This window comes from Choloepus didactylus, chromosome 8 (assembly GCF_015220235.1).
Source record: "Choloepus didactylus isolate mChoDid1 chromosome 8, mChoDid1.pri, whole genome shotgun sequence".
Classification (NCBI taxonomy): Eukaryota; Metazoa; Chordata; class Mammalia; order Pilosa; family Megalonychidae; genus Choloepus; species Choloepus didactylus.
In genome coordinates, this window is record NC_051314.1 from 56,631,644 (window position 1) to 56,648,399 (window position 16,756).

The 16,756-nt window shown below is 34.4% G+C and overlaps 1 pseudogene; it reads right to left on the reverse strand.

Annotated features, from left to right (window-relative positions):
* Positions 1-941: 941 nt before the first annotated feature.
* LOC119542639 overlaps positions 942-16,756 on the reverse strand; it is a 30,072-nt pseudogene continuing 14,257 nt past the window's right edge.

Here is a 16,756-nt window from a genome sequence, read left to right on the forward strand (position 1 = left end):
CAAGCAAAGTATTAGAGAATCCAAACTCAGACTCTGTGACATATTAGTAAGGAATATTTTCAAATTTAAGATATGCTTCCTTAAATGATGAAACAAAATGACCCAAATCTCAATTTTCAAAGCATAGGGTGATGGAGTCACATCATATAGCCATTTAATATGTATGAATTCTCAACTATAAATGGTAGATGAAAAATAAGGAAGGAAGAAAAACTATTTAAATAATATAGGTATTTTCTCCTATCATTTTTCTCAATGGGCATATGCTCTCGGGTAAGAATGAGATGGATTGTGAATTTGCTATTCCTTCAGTTAATTACAAATCTTGTGAGCATTTTAGGGTTTGAGTAATTTGTAATAAAAGTGATTCTAGTGTTCTAAGGCAAGTATTTTCCACAAGCATAGCTTTGATTTTTTTCTTTTTTTCTTTTTTATTTTTTTTTTTTAATTATTGTGCCTATATACAAAAAACAAAGTACAGAATCCAAATGGTAAAGCTGGTGGCTTCAGGCTGTGTGAATGGAGAGCCTTAAGGCAGTCATTTGTTAAGGGTCTCTAAGGCACTTGACCAGAAGCTCCATGCTGTCAAACTCAGAAGGTCGATTATTTAGGGGGCAGGGGCTTAGGGGACTTGATGGGGATTGTGGAGAGAGTGGTGTTAAAGTCTCCTTTGCAACCCCTGCCCTGCCAGTGAATAGTGGCAGAAGTTTTTATTATTACAGAGTAAAGTTTACTTTGTTCGTCCAGTGGTCTTTTAGACACCACTATACAGTAAGGGCTTACATAATAGAAAAGCACACATGTGAACTGAAGTTACACAAACCCAACAAAAAAATAGATCATCACAGAAAGCTTTAGGGACTGTAAAGGTGAAGAATAGATGAACCCTTTATGCCAACACCTGTCACAAACTCTTTCCACAACCAGAGACATTGTTCTCTTCAGGCAGAACGTGATGATGACAAATAGACTGTGCTCTTACGGAGGAGAAAGAGGAGGTAGGTGTAATACACAGAGGTGTTCCCAAGCTGCAGCTGCAGGACATCACTTTCATCTTTCAGACAAGCTTCTGTGGAATCAGTAGGAATGACACCTTTATTTATTGGAGTAACAAGAATCTCTTGATCAACTCCTCCTTAATTATCCTTGTGTTTGACTTTACATTTGTGTTCTTCATTCATCAATTCCCCATTCACGGTCAGTCAGCTGAATTTCATGTATGTGTCATTAGTCTTCACCGTATTTCCCTCATGGGATTCCAGAACCGAATTGCCATCTTTTTCTTTCCAATATTCTTTGATGATGACATCAGGGGAAAAATTTGAAGAAGGCAAAGATATGTCCCAGCCTTATAAATAATTGTTCCAGCAATTGAGGGAAGAAACATAGTGGGTTTGGGGGAAATTTCTGCATCCAGGCTTTTATCAGGAGGCATTACTATGAGCTTAGTCCCTTCTCGAAATACCTTGATCCAGCCCGACATATCACACTAGTTACAACTTCTACAGAAATCACAGCCCCCTTAGATTCAAGATATGATGAAGAGTTGAAAACTTTGTACTTGAGATTTGATCTACTGGATTCCTTTGAAAGCCTTTGAATATAGGTTTTGTGGCAACTGATATTTTGAAGTGTTCCTTAGATAAATTTGCCCAATATTTGATTTCCAGAGAGGCAGGAATAAAGTTTTGTGGGTGGAGAAAGTCCAAAATGAAGATGCCAGCAAGCTTGCTATCTTCCCCAAATCTGTATCGTTCTGGTGCCGGGAATTCTTGGGGTTGCTTGGCTTGTACCTCGGCTTCCTGTCACACAGCAAAGTCCTTTCTCTTCACCTGCTCTTCCGATTTCCACTGGCTTCTGGCTCCTTTCTCGTATCTCTCTCAAGCATGACTTTTAAATATGTTATATATTGTTTTCTTCCAACCAAAGACAAAACAAAACAAACAAAAATATTTTAAAAAAACCCTGGCTCTGATAGCTTGTTGAAAAGCAGTCTCAATGTGCTTCCATCCATAAGGATTTTCAAAATTACTATTTTGATTAATACTCTTTATATAAGATCTTAGTTGAAGTTAGAATCTAACGCATCTCAATACTTGGGGCTTATTTTTGAAAGACTGAGCTCATGATTAAAACATTAGTAATCTAATTTACATAATAACTTCATAACATGGTATACATTTTTGCATATAAACAATAGAGAATAGTAGTTAAATATAAGGGTTCCTGAGTTGAGAAGGACCAAGTATTTAGACCCATCTTCTCTACCTACCATATGTGTGGCTGTAGCTTAATTTGCAAGACAGCCTAAATTTCAGAAATAATAATAACTAACTTACTGTGCTACTCTAAAGTCTAAATTGGATAATTTTCACTAGAATGTAAACTACATCCAGGCAGAGGTCTTGTCTCTTTTATTCACTACTGGGTCTAAATAGAAGGGGGTTTATAAACATCGATTTACTGAATATAGTAAATGGATAAATGAATAATGCTTGGCACATGGTAAGTGATCAAAAAGTTCAGACAATGATTTCTGGAAAACTATCAGATTCATGTATATTGTACTTTTCTAAAGCTTTAAGTCAAACTAAATGTTTTCCTTTTTTGAAATACAGTTTTCTCTATTTTTTTTTTACAGTCTTCTTATAGTATACAGCAGTTATTCAATTTCATACAACTTTTGGTACAAAACAAAGAGGTTTATACATTGTTTGAGGGATTCGGTGCTATATGAATGAATTAGTGGCTCACAAACATTAGACACTTTTTAAATGCATTAGAACTTTCACACCACCAGGGTGTTATTTATCACATCAATTTAATACATTATTTTAGGATAACAATAACCTATATTATAGCAATTATGAAAAATAGGTCTGACTGCTCTATTATATTCAGTAACAAAAAAATAACACCTCAGTCATTTTACAGACCCAAGCCATTGTCTACTCATTGACTCAAGGAGAAAGTGTAAATGGCTCAGAGTGAATTATCTTCTCTGTTCAAAAAGCAATTTAAAACAGTGTACTTTTCTATGGATGAATCAATAGTGTTGCAATCAAATATGGCAAAATCTAGTCTACATACCAACCTTTGAATTAAAGAAAAATGTCGTAAATATAAGGCTTTCAAAAGTAGTTTGGTGGCAATTTATATTCTCAAGTTCATTTTTATTTTTCTCATTTTTCTCCTTTCTGTCTTATATACACACATGTCTATCGCAACAAATCACATATAGTAACACATTCCATTGGATTCCACAAATATTTATGCGAGATGAGGCTAGAAACCAGGTATATGGTTATGAAAGGACTTGCATTTCATGATTAACTGCTGAAGACTTTTAACCAAAATAGTTATATGGCCAAAAAAAAAAAAAAAAAATAAGAAAAACTAATCTACTAAATATATGTAATACTGACAATATGTAAAGTAGACCTTTTGAAACCAGAGGCAAAAAGAAGAATTAGGAAGCTACTGAGATAAGCCAAAGAATAACTAGTTAGTGCTTGAGCTAAGACAGTGACTACAGGAACAAATTTGAAAAAAAAAAATCAGAAGAAATAAAGCAACATAATTTAGTGATTGATAAAATAGGAGAAAATAGAAGAGAGTGAAGCATAGGAACATATAGAGGTAGGATTGAGAAGAAAATGTGCTCCCAAAATTATTGGATCTGTGGACTTTGAAGCATCAGAGAATAAACCAGGAAAAAAAATCAATTGTGCAAGTTCACATTTTACTAAAAGTAGTCCATATGATGTATATAGATCATAAAAAATGAACTGGTGGAATTAGAACAATTTTACAATTTAAAGAATTTTAAAAATTCAGAAAAGATACCTGATAATCTGGTAAGAGGTATGCATTTGCTTCTGTCCTCTTTCTAGCATTGCTACTAGTAGAAATTCACTGAATAAAGCATTAGGTCTGATTATATTGGTTTAAATCATTACAACAATTCTGAATTATAAATAGCTTACAAATTATAGGAGGTTTCCATTTTCTTAACTACATTTTACTTTTTTTCTCTTTTGACTTATAGGCAATCTTCTTAGCATATCTCAGTACATTATTCTCAGAGTACATTAATCTCACTACTTTAAAAAATAAACCCCTGTCGGACTTCTCACACTGATTGTACCAGAAGCAACTATTCTGAACTTGTGCCTTTAAGCATCTCTTATTCTCAGGTATAATTAAAAGAAAGGGAAAATGAACATACAGTTAAATTGTGATACAATAGTAACCAAGTGCTCTAGCATATGTGCCCATTAATTCTTTCTTAAGCAGATAAGAAAGTATAGAATATGCCATTTGGAAACCACGCTTCCCTAAATATGTGCATGGGTGAGGAGCACATTAATTAAATTCAGAAAGCATCATAGTGTTATCCCCTTAGTGAGTGGAAAACTAAAATCTCACACCAGCACATTATTACCAAGGGAAAAAAATCAACATTAAAAGAAATTTCTTCCAAAATCACATGATGCTTTCACATTCTAGGAAAGCATTCAGGCTTGACAGCAAGAACACATTTTTAAATTGGAAAAGTCATTAGTTTTCAAACTTTTCTCCCAGTTCTTATTTCCATTTTACATTCTGAGGTCACTAATGTTCCACTCAAGTACACCATTCTTAGCTTTCATAGACTATTCCCTATGCACTTATTTCTGATTTGAGTACTGTCTACAAAGAAATGATACCTATCTTAATCCTTTTAATAACTAGGTCTCCATGATTAATATGAATTTTTAGATTTTGCTACATGAAAGTATCAACATTCAACCACTTTCATCTGTTAAAAACAGTATTTTTCATATGGTTCAAACTAATACAATAAAATATTGAGTTGTTTCATATCAGAAAAGAACCCTATCTACTACAATTAATGATAGATACTGATTTTTTCTTCTGGATTTATAATATATTCTTAAGATTTTAATTTCTCTGGATTTAGAATTACCTGCCTAGTAGTACAGTTAGTCTTTCCTTTATATTTGCCTAATATTATTTCTCCCCTTTTGCTATTTCCAAGGACTAGTTTAATCTGAGATTGGTCAGGAAAACAATATTACAAGATAAGTTGTTTTAATATAGGAGGCAAAAAAATAGGTAACTGCAGCTGGAGACCAGGGGAAGAGTTACTAATGATGCCAACTGAGGCAAGGCTAAGGCAGATGGGCAGAATCCACTGACCTGAGGGTGTCTGATAAACCACCTTTGCTTGTCCCAGGAGTGCAGAGCAGAGAGGTCACCAAGCCATGTCTGGCCAGCTTTACCTTAATTGCTATCACTTCATTTCCACTCTCCTAATTTCACTCAAGTTCCTCTTAAGGGCAAACTCTCACTTGAACCAGGACAGTGAAGGGGCTCCAGAAAAAGTATTTCATGGCCTCAGAAGGAAGTGGTAGTGATTCCAAGATTACTGACAATCCAGCTTACAAGCCCAAGTTTCACTTAAGTGATGATTCAAAGATTATCAACTCCAAGGGACTGTTTCATTTTTCCAAAAACTCTAAAAATGTGGGTTTAACAATGAGATACACCACACACAAATACAATGACTCAAAGATCTGGCCAGTAAACCTGTTGAAGTAGAAATACTTTTCCTGGATCTTTAGAACATTGACTCCGTTTGGCCCACAGGCCTAATTAGTTAAGTAATTGGTAGGAGTTCGAGTATAAATCAGGCCTAATAAAAGGAAATTCCTCTCACATTCTGAGAGAAAGTTTGTCTGCCTGCTCAGTTTCGTGTGAGTATTGAATCTAATGTCCATCTGGTCACTGGTTGAGACCCTAAACTCCTCACAGAAGAGTAGTCAAGTTCTCACACATTAAAACCCTTCCTCACTGGATCTCCAAGTCACCCAATAATCATTACTAAAAACAAATGCAAATATTATGAAAAAATACAAACACAAAAGTAAATGCAAATATAAATAAATAGAGAAAAACAGTTTCTTTCATGGTAAGGCTCTTTCCAAAGAGAAAGCTCTTGTTTATAAAATTTGGAGGCATAATTTTTCCAATTAGTCTTAACACCGGGAGAAAACTACATATTTGGAAAACACATAAGAGATACATAAAAATAATGTGTTCCTTACTGTGGTTTTTAATAAATGTTTTGTAATTTGAGATATCTTTATTATTTAATGTATTGTTTAAAAATAAAAGTTTGTAATCAATTTTTTATAGCAAGTAGCATTTTCCTGAAGTACATTTTTATTTTGATCATTTCACTCTAGCTCTAGAAATACATGTATCTGAATGTAAGCAAAATTAAAATGAAAGGAGTGTAGATCCAGGAAGTGAATTATCATTTAAGAAATAGAAAACTGTCCAATATCAGAGAATCAAATGGGTCTGCATGAATACAGTTCTTACCATTAAAGTTATTGTATTATTACATGGATTGGAGAACATGAGACAGTGGGTTTCAGGAAAATAAATAACAACCATTAATTGTCTGTGGAGGCTGCAGCTATATTCAGATAGATAATGAATATGAAGCAAACTTAAGCATAGCTTCAGGTAAATCAGAGGTAAGGGAAAGGATTTAGAGCCTTGAAAATTAACAAAATAATATTAAATACACTAGTTAAGAAGAATGAAATTATTTAATAGCCTTGAAGAACAGACAGTCAAAGAGAAAAAAGAAACCTTATTTTTACAAGACCATTTCAAAGACCTTTTCATGTGTTATTTTGGGTACCTTAATTGCTAACTATGGTCAAAGTAGATTCACAGTACCGTATCTATTTTATCTTTACCATGACAGGCACTTTGCTGGCTTCTTTTAATAAAAAGAATAGAATTTATAATTTAATGACTAATTTTGATATTTTCATTTAACCAGAGATGAATCTCTTTATTTTATGGAATTAGATTAATTCCTAATGTAAGAACATAAAATGTTTTGTTTTTAAAAAGGGAGTTCTTTTAAACTATCTTGAGGTATTTGGATCTAAATATTGGTGATACGTATTAATATTAAAGTAGAGAATTAGTTGGCTTTCAGTGTAGTAAGTTAAAATTAGAAACATCTTTATCTGACTATTTTTATTTTAGGATAGATTTAGAGTTACAGAAAAGTTGCAAAGATAATATAGAGCATTTCCTTAGTAAACACACATGTAAAAATAAAAAAGTCAGATACTCTATTTTCTTTTTTTTTTTTAGTTGTTTATAACCAACTAAATGGATTTCACAATCCACACTTCATCATGAATTGCAATTTGAATAAACTGGTCTAATTTACTATATTTCAGGGAGTAAATCAAATAAAACCTTTTCTCTCCTTCATAGTTTTCAAAAGCATTTGGTTAAATAATTAAAAAAAAGTAGAGGAAAAAACTTAGCAGACGATATTTGAAGGGAAGATACACTGTCTAATCTTATAAAGTTCTGAAACAATTTCTTTTCATCTGCTGGAAACATACAATGCTAAGTGAGAAGAAAATAAATACATGTTTTAGTGAGTTTTATAATGGCCATTAGAGTTAAATTAGATGAATCAGGAATAACGAGGTTAATTGCGTGGATAAAGGTTGTACAGTAAGTCAGCAGCAAAGAGGGGAATAAAAACCAGGCGTCTGTCCCTGCAGTCATCATTGCATATGTCCTACAAATAGTTGATTTAGCAGTAAATTGCATTCTATTTAGTGCTTCTTATTACATAGTTCTGCCTTTCACTATAAAAGAGAAAATGAGAGTAGGGAATCCAAAGCTACGTACAAATGATTTTGGTTCTCTCAGCTTCATTTCTTTATTGAATGTGAAAAAATTGCAAGTACCAGGTAAAAATGTCCTATGTTTCAAATGACTTGCACTATAGCAGTCCCCACGGCACAGTCACACTCTTGAATTAAAAGGTTATATTACAGGAATCATTTCTAAATGGAGATAAAAATAAAAGAAGAATCCTTCATCCTGAGTACCATTTGGAAAAGTGGCTCATAAGCATGTTTTCTTATTGCTTCTTCTGCTTGCCTAAAGAGGTGGACACACATCTAGGGAGCAGTTTCATAAATGGCAAATATGGCAGGGATGTATCAAGTGACTGGAATGTGGCCTAGGCATGTGAGGAATTCTAATATAGGTATTTAGAAAGTCTTATAAATTCAGTTCTTATTTAGGGGCCAGAACAGTAGCTCATTAGTGACATTTTCTAATGACAGACAAGAGACATGGGTTCAGTTCCCAGTATCAATTGCTACCTCTTCAAGCTATTTGGCATATCATGTAGTTGAGGTTGCCTGGAAAAACGATGGATGCCAGGAAGTATGACACGTTGCTCATCAACAATTCTGCTGGCCAAGAAATGCTTGGTTTGTTGATAGGCCCCTGATTACCTATTCATGATGTGATGTATTATTGTGGTACATGGGCGTGCATGCAGCAAGAAGGGGTAAAGTAACATGTAGGAAATAGATGGGCAGAAATGCTTTTTGTACTTGACCAGTTCTAGGTAAACATAAGGGTGAGTATTCTTGGCTAAATGCAGAAAAAAAAAAAAAATTATAGCCATTCCAAGACACTAAATTGTTGACTTTTTGATCATACAAATAAGATGAACAGATACCCAATAAAAAATGACTTGCTTTGTTGGCTTTGGTTTTGCTGTTTTTAGTAGCATTTTTGCTTTGCTGCTTATATTTTACCATTTTAAATCCATGAAGTCAAAAACTTTATATGTGACTCAATGCCCCTTCAAATGGTGATAATTTAAATTGTTTAAACTATCTCTTGGAGGCATTTTACCACATTAATGCAAAATTGGTGGGAAAATATAAGAATTAGCTATTTTAAATGAAAAATTATTATAACTAAAAACGATACAAGAGCAATAGGAGAAAAAAGAACAAAAGAATAAAAGGAAATTTTGGGTAAGGCATGACAGCAATCTGATCCATGGCTCATATTCCACTGAAATCGGTGATCTACAGCCTTGGTTAAATTAACTCTTAAAGAACAATTGAAGCTATGTGAGAAACTTTGAGTTACTAAGTACTTGCACTTTTCATTTTTCCTAAAGAAGGAATACATCATTTTTATAACATTCTGAAGTGGATCCCTTATCAAAAGTAATCAAAATACCCTCCTCTCCCCAAAGATATCAGGCTCATATGAGTTTTGGCAAATGATAAAGAAACTTGATAATCTATATCTTTTACTATCATTTCAGAGAATTAAAAGGCTCCTACACAACCACAGGAATGGATTAACTTTAAGAACATACTTTTCTGAGGTCCATAAAGCCTCCAAACCAGCACAGCACCCTTGCTGAGAATCAGTTGGCTATAGATGTGTGGGTTTATCTATTCAACTCTGTTAAGGTGTCAGTTTAATCTTAATGTCATAAACAGCTAAGGATTGTATAAAAAAAGACAAGTATAGATTAATATTTCTTTGGATTCAACATGAAAGATTTCCTAATAGAATTCAATAATATGTAAAGTAATGTAATACTAGGTGCTGTAACAGATTGAATTCACTATCCCTATGGCTTAACACAATAGAAATTCATTTTTTACTCATGCAAAGGTAGTGGTAGGGATGACAGGTTGAGTATACTGCAACCAAAGAGTCAATGAAAAAGTCCAACAATACAGAAGACTGGCAATAGAAGGGGACTTACGCTACATGAGAAAGGGAATTTGTGAAACCCCACAGCTAACATTATACCCAATGGTTCAATAATGAAAGCTTTCTACCTTAACAGAAATAAGAAAAAGATGCTTGCTTTCATTCTGCTATTCTGGAATTCCAAAAAATTCATGAACAATACAGGTAAGATCAATGAAAAAAATCAATGGTGTTTCTATACAACAGCAATTAACCTGAAAATGAAATTACTAAAATTTAAATAAAATAAAACTTACAATAACATCCAAGTGAATGAAATACTTAAGAATAAATGCAACCAAAGAGGTGACAGATTTATAAACTGTAAACTAAAAACATTGCTGAAAGAAATTAAAGAAGTCCTAAATAAATGGAAAGACATCCTATTCCTATGGATTGTATGACTTAATATTGTTAAGATGTTAATATCATGTATAGCAATCTACACATTCAATGCAAACCTTTCAAAATTTCAATAGCCTTTTTTGAAAAATGGAAAAGCATGATCATAAAATTCATATGGAATTTCAAGTGACCCTGAATAGTCAAAATGTTCTTGAAGAAGAATAATCTTGGAGGACTCATACTTCCCAATTTCAAAACTTAATACAAAGATACAAGAATCAAAACAATATGGCACTGGTTTAAGGATAGATATATAGACCAGGGATGAGAGAATTGGAAGTCAGAAATAAAGCCGTACATCTATAGCCAATTGATTCTCAACAAGGATACTGTGCTGGTTTGGAGGCTTTATGGACCTCAGAAAAGTATGGTCTTAAAGTTAATCCATTCCTGTTGTTGTGTAGGATCTTTGGTGAGTAGGATCTTAAGATGTGACACACCTCATTCAGGGTGGGTCTAAATCCACTTACAGGAGACCTTTACAAGAGGATGAAATTAAGACACACGGAAAGACACTGTGGTTGAGAGAGAAAGCCACAGAAACAAGGAAGCCACTGAAGCAAGTAGCTGGGAGCAGCAACATCCAGAAGAGAAAGGAGAAACCAGCAGATACTGCTATGTGCTTTGCCATCTGACACAGGAGTCCAAGATTGCCAGCAGCCTGTCTTCGGGAAGAAGGTATTATTTTGATGATGCTTTGATTTGGACATTTTCATGGCCTCAGAAATGTAAGCTTGTAAACTAATAAATTCCCATTGTTAAAAGCCAGTCCATTTCTAGTATATTGCATTTTGGCAGCCTAGCAGATAAAAACAGGTGCCTAAACCATTCCATGGGGAAATAGTCTCTTCAAGAAGTGATGCCAGGACAACTGAATATTCACATATGAAATAATCAATTTGAACCCCGACTTCACACCATATATAAAAATTAGCTCAAATGGATCTATGATCTAAATATAATAGCTAGAACCATAAAACACATAGAAGAAAACATAGGGGTAAATCTTCAATCAATTTGGCAATAAATTTTTAGATATGACATAAAAATATGAGCAACAAAATTAAAAAGTGATAAATTGGATTTCGTCAAAATTAAAAATTTTGAATATCGAATAGCAACATTGAGAAAATAAAGACATCCTGCAGAAGGGCAGAAAATATTTGCAAATCTCATATTGTCAAAGGTCTAGTTTCCAGAATATATAAAGAATAATTACCACCCAACAACCAAAAGACAAACAACAAAATTAAAAAATGGGGAAAGGACTTAAATAGACATTTCTCAAAAGAAGAAATCTAAATGGCTAACAAGCCCTTGGAAAGTTGTTCAACATTATTACTTATTAGAGAAATGCATATTAACATCACAATGCTATACAACAATACCAACTAGGAGGGAAATGAAGAAAAAACAATAAAAACAAACAGAAAAAAAAACCAACATTGGGAAATATGTGGTGGGATGGTTTAGAGCTGTATGTATCCCAGAAAAACTTTCTTAAACTTAACCCATTACTGTGGGTGTGAACCCATTGTAAGTAGCAATTTTTTTATGTCTTTTTTTGTCTTTGTTAGAGAAGTTGTGGGTTTACAAAGCAATCATGCATGAAATACAGGATTGGTATATACCACCCTATTCCCAGCACCTTTCATTGGTGTGGAACATTTTTTACAAGTGATGAGCACATTTTTATAATTGTATTATTAACTATAGTCTATGGATTAACTTAGGGTTCACTGTGCAGTGTAGTTCCATGGATTTTTTTTTTAAATTTATTGTTGCCATGTATAAAATCTAACATTTCCCCTTTTAATCATATTCAGATATATATTTCAGTGCTGTTAATTGCATTCATGATGTTGGGATTCCATTACTACCACACATTACCAAAACACTTCCATCATTCCGAATAGTAACCCTATACATTTTAAGCCTTAACCTCCTAATCCTTATCCCCATCCTGTACCCTGGTAACCTATATGCTAGATTCTGACTCTGAGTTTGCTTATCCCAATTATTTCAAATCAGTGAGATGATTTAATATTTGTCCTTTTGTGTTTGGCTTATTTCACTCAACAATATGTCTTCAAGTTTCATTCATGTTGTCACATGTATCAGGACTTCATTACCTTTTATGCCTGAATAATATTACACTGTATGTATATAGTGCATTTTATTTAAACATTCATTGGTTGAAGGACACTTGGGTTGCTTCCTTCTTTTGGCATTGTGAATAACAGCACTACGATCATCAGTGTGAAAATATCTGTTCATGTCCCTGCTATCAGTTCTTTGGGGTATGTACCTAGTAGTGGGATTACCAGGTCATATGGTTGTTCTATGCTTAGCTTTCTGAGGAAGCACCAAACTGTCTTCCACAACAGCTGTCACCATTTTCCATTGCCATCAGCAATGAATGAGTAGTCCTATTTCTCCATATCCTCTCCAACACTTGTCATTTTCTGTTTTTATCACAACAGCCATTCTAGTGGGTGTGAAATGGTATCTCATTGTGGTTTTAATTTGCATTTCCCTGATGGCTAATGATGTTGAGCATCTTTTCATGTGCTTTCCGGCCATTTGTATATTTTCTATGGAGAGATGTCTGTTCAAGTCTTTTGCAAATTTTTTTAAGTTGGGTTGTTTGCATTTTTGTTGTTAAGTTGAAGGATTTTTTTTATATATTCTGGGTATTAAACCTTTATCAGATATACAAATTCCAAATATTTTCTCCCATTGTGTAGGTTGTTGCTTTACTTTCATGGTAAAGTCCTTTGAGAAGCAAAAGTTTTTAATTGTGATGAGGTCCCATTTATTTTTGTTGTTTTGTTTGTACTTTGGATGCAAAGTCTAAAAAACTACTGCTTACCACAGGGTCCTGCAGATACTCCCCTGTGTTTTCTTCTGGGATTTTATAGTTTTGTTTCTTCTATTTATGTCATTGATCCATTTTGATTTGATTTTTGTGTAAGACATAAGCAGAACTTTTTGATGGGTTTACTTCAGTTAAGGTGTAGCCCATCTCAATCAGGAGAGGTCTGAATCCTACTATAAGAGTCCTTTATCAGAAGAATGAAATTCAGACAGAGGAGAGGAAAAAACCACAGGAAGCAAGAAGTTGAAATTCCATGGAACCCAGAAGAGCACAGAGAAGCCAGTAGGGACCACCATGTGCACTGCCATGTGGCAGAGAAGCCCAGGACCAAGAAGCACTGACAGCCAGCCCCAGAAAGCCAGTTTTGGGGAAGAAAGCATTGCTTTAATGATATCTTGATTTGATCTTTCTCTTAGCCTCAAAATCATGAGCTAATAAATTCACATTGTTTAAACTGAACCATTCTATGGAATTTGCTTGAGCAGCCAAGGAAACTAAAACAGATTTTGGTACCAGAAGTGAGGTGCTGCTACTGCAAATACAAAAAAAAAAAAATTTTGATTTTGATGAGATGTTCCCATGGAGGCGTGGCCCCGCCCATTTGGGGTGGGCCTTGATCAGTGGAGCCATATAAATGAGCTGACTCAGAGAGAGGGAACTCAGTGAGTGCAGCTGTGAGTGATGTTTTGAAGAGGAGCAAGCTTGCTAGAGAGGAATGTCCTGGGAGAAAGCCATTTTGAGGCCAGAGCTTTGGAGCGGATGCCAGCTGCCTTCCTAGCTAGCAGAGGTTTTCCGGATGCCATTGGCCATCCTCCAGTGAAGGTACCCAATTACTGGTGTGTTACCTTGGATGCTTTGTGGCCTTAAGACTGTAACTGTGTAGCGAAATAAACCCCCGTTTTATAAAAGCCTATCCATCTCCGGTGTTTTGCATTCTGCAGCATTAGCAAACTAGAACACAGTCAAAACTTTCAGTCAAAGTAAGCATTGGAAATGCAGTTTTGCAGGAAGGATCTGTGGAAAGTTCTTTTATCTGATGGTTTGGACCCCTGTGAACTACCTATAAAGCTGAGCAAGATTTTTGTGAAATTTGCATGAGTAGAACCACTGCCAGACTGGATTGAAATGGACAGAGAAGGGACCAACTGAAGAAAGAATGACTTCAAAGGCAGAACCGTGGTACCAAGGTATGGACTGAAGAGATCTCCTCAGGCCAAGAGAGTGGCCCCAGCCCTTGGCAGGTCTGCCTCTGTGCTTGGAAGGGGATGGTCATCTGCCCAGGTGACTGGAGGAGGTGAGCTTTCTGCCCCATTGTTCAAGAAGAGTGCAGCCACCTCACTGCTCAGAGATGGTGGAAACTGTACCCCAGTGTTTGCAGAGAGCCTGTCTGCCATACAGATGCTCACAGAGGGTGGAGCCTTCACCCCAGTGTTTGGGGAGAGCACAAGCACTTGGAATGGTTGTGACTGCTGCTCCATCAGGAGCAGAGGAAAACACATCAATCCACAGATGATGCTCAGACCTTGAAATGTATTGGAGTTTGCCTTGCTGGGTTTCAGAATTGTTTGGGACATGAGACCCCTCTTTTTCTTCAATTTTTTCACTTCTGGAATGGGAATATCAATCCTATGCCTGCTGCATCATTGTATATTGGAAGCAAATAAGTTATTTTCTAGATTTCACAGATCCACAAATGGAGAGGAATTGTGCCCAAGTACAGGCTACACCCATAATTGGGTTTAATGTGTAAGGGATTTTGCTTTGAAATGAAGGAAATGTTTCAGAACTAGACAAAGGTGATGGTTGCACAACATCGTGAATATAGTAAATGCTATATGTGAACTAAATTGTTCACTTTAAAATTGTTAATTATATGTTATATGAATTTCAACTCAAATTATTTAAAATAATATTATTAGTGCTAAAACTATATAACAAAGAATGGTGCTGCAACAATTGCTTATTCATATCATAAAAATGAAATTAAATCTCTGCATATTAAGTTACAGCAAAAACAATTACTATGAAAAAATTAAGAGAAATTTAAATTAGATCCCAGTTTCTTCAGGCTTGGATTAGGAAAATGGTACAGAATCTCACTTACAATACTCCAATGGCCAAGCAATCTCAGAGCTCATGTTGAAGAAAGGCATTGAACTCATCTCTGGATTAGAGGAGTGCAAAGAATTTGGGGCCATATTTGAAAACCATCATAAGTGTCTTCTGTTTTTCTGACCCAACCTGGTTACAGGGAGGAACAGTGCTTGAATGTGACAGATGGAAGAACCTAACAAAGGGTAAAGGTGAAGGTGTATTGATATTCAATAATGCAAATCTCATAATAAGGAATATTTTCTAAAAACATTTTTATGGAAAATGCTTCCCTATTTCACCCTTGAGAAAGATTGGAATCAGTTGTATATAGAACATAGCCATTAACAAATCAATATAATGTAATTGGGTAGAATTATCTTTCATTTCTGATTGTCAAGTGTTTTGCTCTATACAAATTTTTTTTTGCAATAAATCCAGTAGGAAGTACTTCTGACAACATTTCTAATCATATAAATTGAAGAAACAGATAGCATAAATAACTCTAATTATTCTACATTTCAACCATAAATTATATTCAACAGAAAAAAGCATACATTTTTTTTTTTACCCTTCCCTTCACTCAGTTATTTATTTAGGTAAGTTTGACAGCTACACAAAATCGGGAATTTGAGAATACAATGGAAGGCAAAATATAGGGAAAATATATTTCCTTGTTTGCCATTTTATGCATGCAAATATTATCTGAGGAAACTATAAATTCCATAGTCATTAACAAAATACTGTAAAAATTCCAGGAATGTATAGATTCTATATACCAAACATATGTTACATTTCATTTTCTGATTGAAAGGTGAATTGAATTAATTCTGATTAATGTCAGTGTTGAAAGAAACTTAGGGACTGATTTTGTTCCTGAGAAGTCATTTGAATTTTGTATGCATTTTTTTTTCAGGTTCTGATAGTTTATTAGGGTTATCATCTCTTAAACTATTTATTTTATCATTTATTAGATTAATAAATTATTTTTTCTTAGTCAAGAATTATGCTTTGGTATTTTATTTGTTTGTTAAAATAGGTAACTTTGTTTTATTCAATTAGAAAATTTGTTTTCTTGAGTTAGAGAACTAGCATTAACTGCTACTGATCCCTGCTACCTAATACCTGTGTTATATCCTATTACAAATATGAAGGGAATGCTGGGACACTTGGATAAGAACTCAAGCTTCTCTTTACTTCTGTCTGAATTCATAAGAATGTGGAGTGATCTTGAGAGTAAAATCACCCAATCTTCAGCATGATTTGAATTTTAAAAAATCAGAATGTTCAATTAGACTCAGAAAAGTGATCTTTATAAACTGCCGAACCTCAAGAGCAATGCAAACAACATTCCAACATTCTTAAGTGAGAAACTAGCTGTGAATTTATTTAGCTTGTTTCAATCAAAACTAAGAGTAGTGATCAGTAGCTCAGCTGGCTGCAGGATCTAAGACAAAAATCATTGTGTTAATTAGAGTGTGGAAAAAATTAGACCTAATATTCTCTGATTCTTGATATTCTGATATATGCACTCCTCAGGTTTACAAAACAATAACTCTTGTGAGTCATGTTTATTAACTCAGAGTGGAGGCAGAAAGGTAAACAGAACAGCAAAAAAAGTAAGTATAGAAAAGAACGGAACAATTTGGCCAAATAGCCAATCATCAAATGTTAATAATTGGCTTCAGCTGAATCCCCCCCTTACTGACTGCATTACTGGGAGTGCAAAGTATAGGTTACATTTTATTGAAA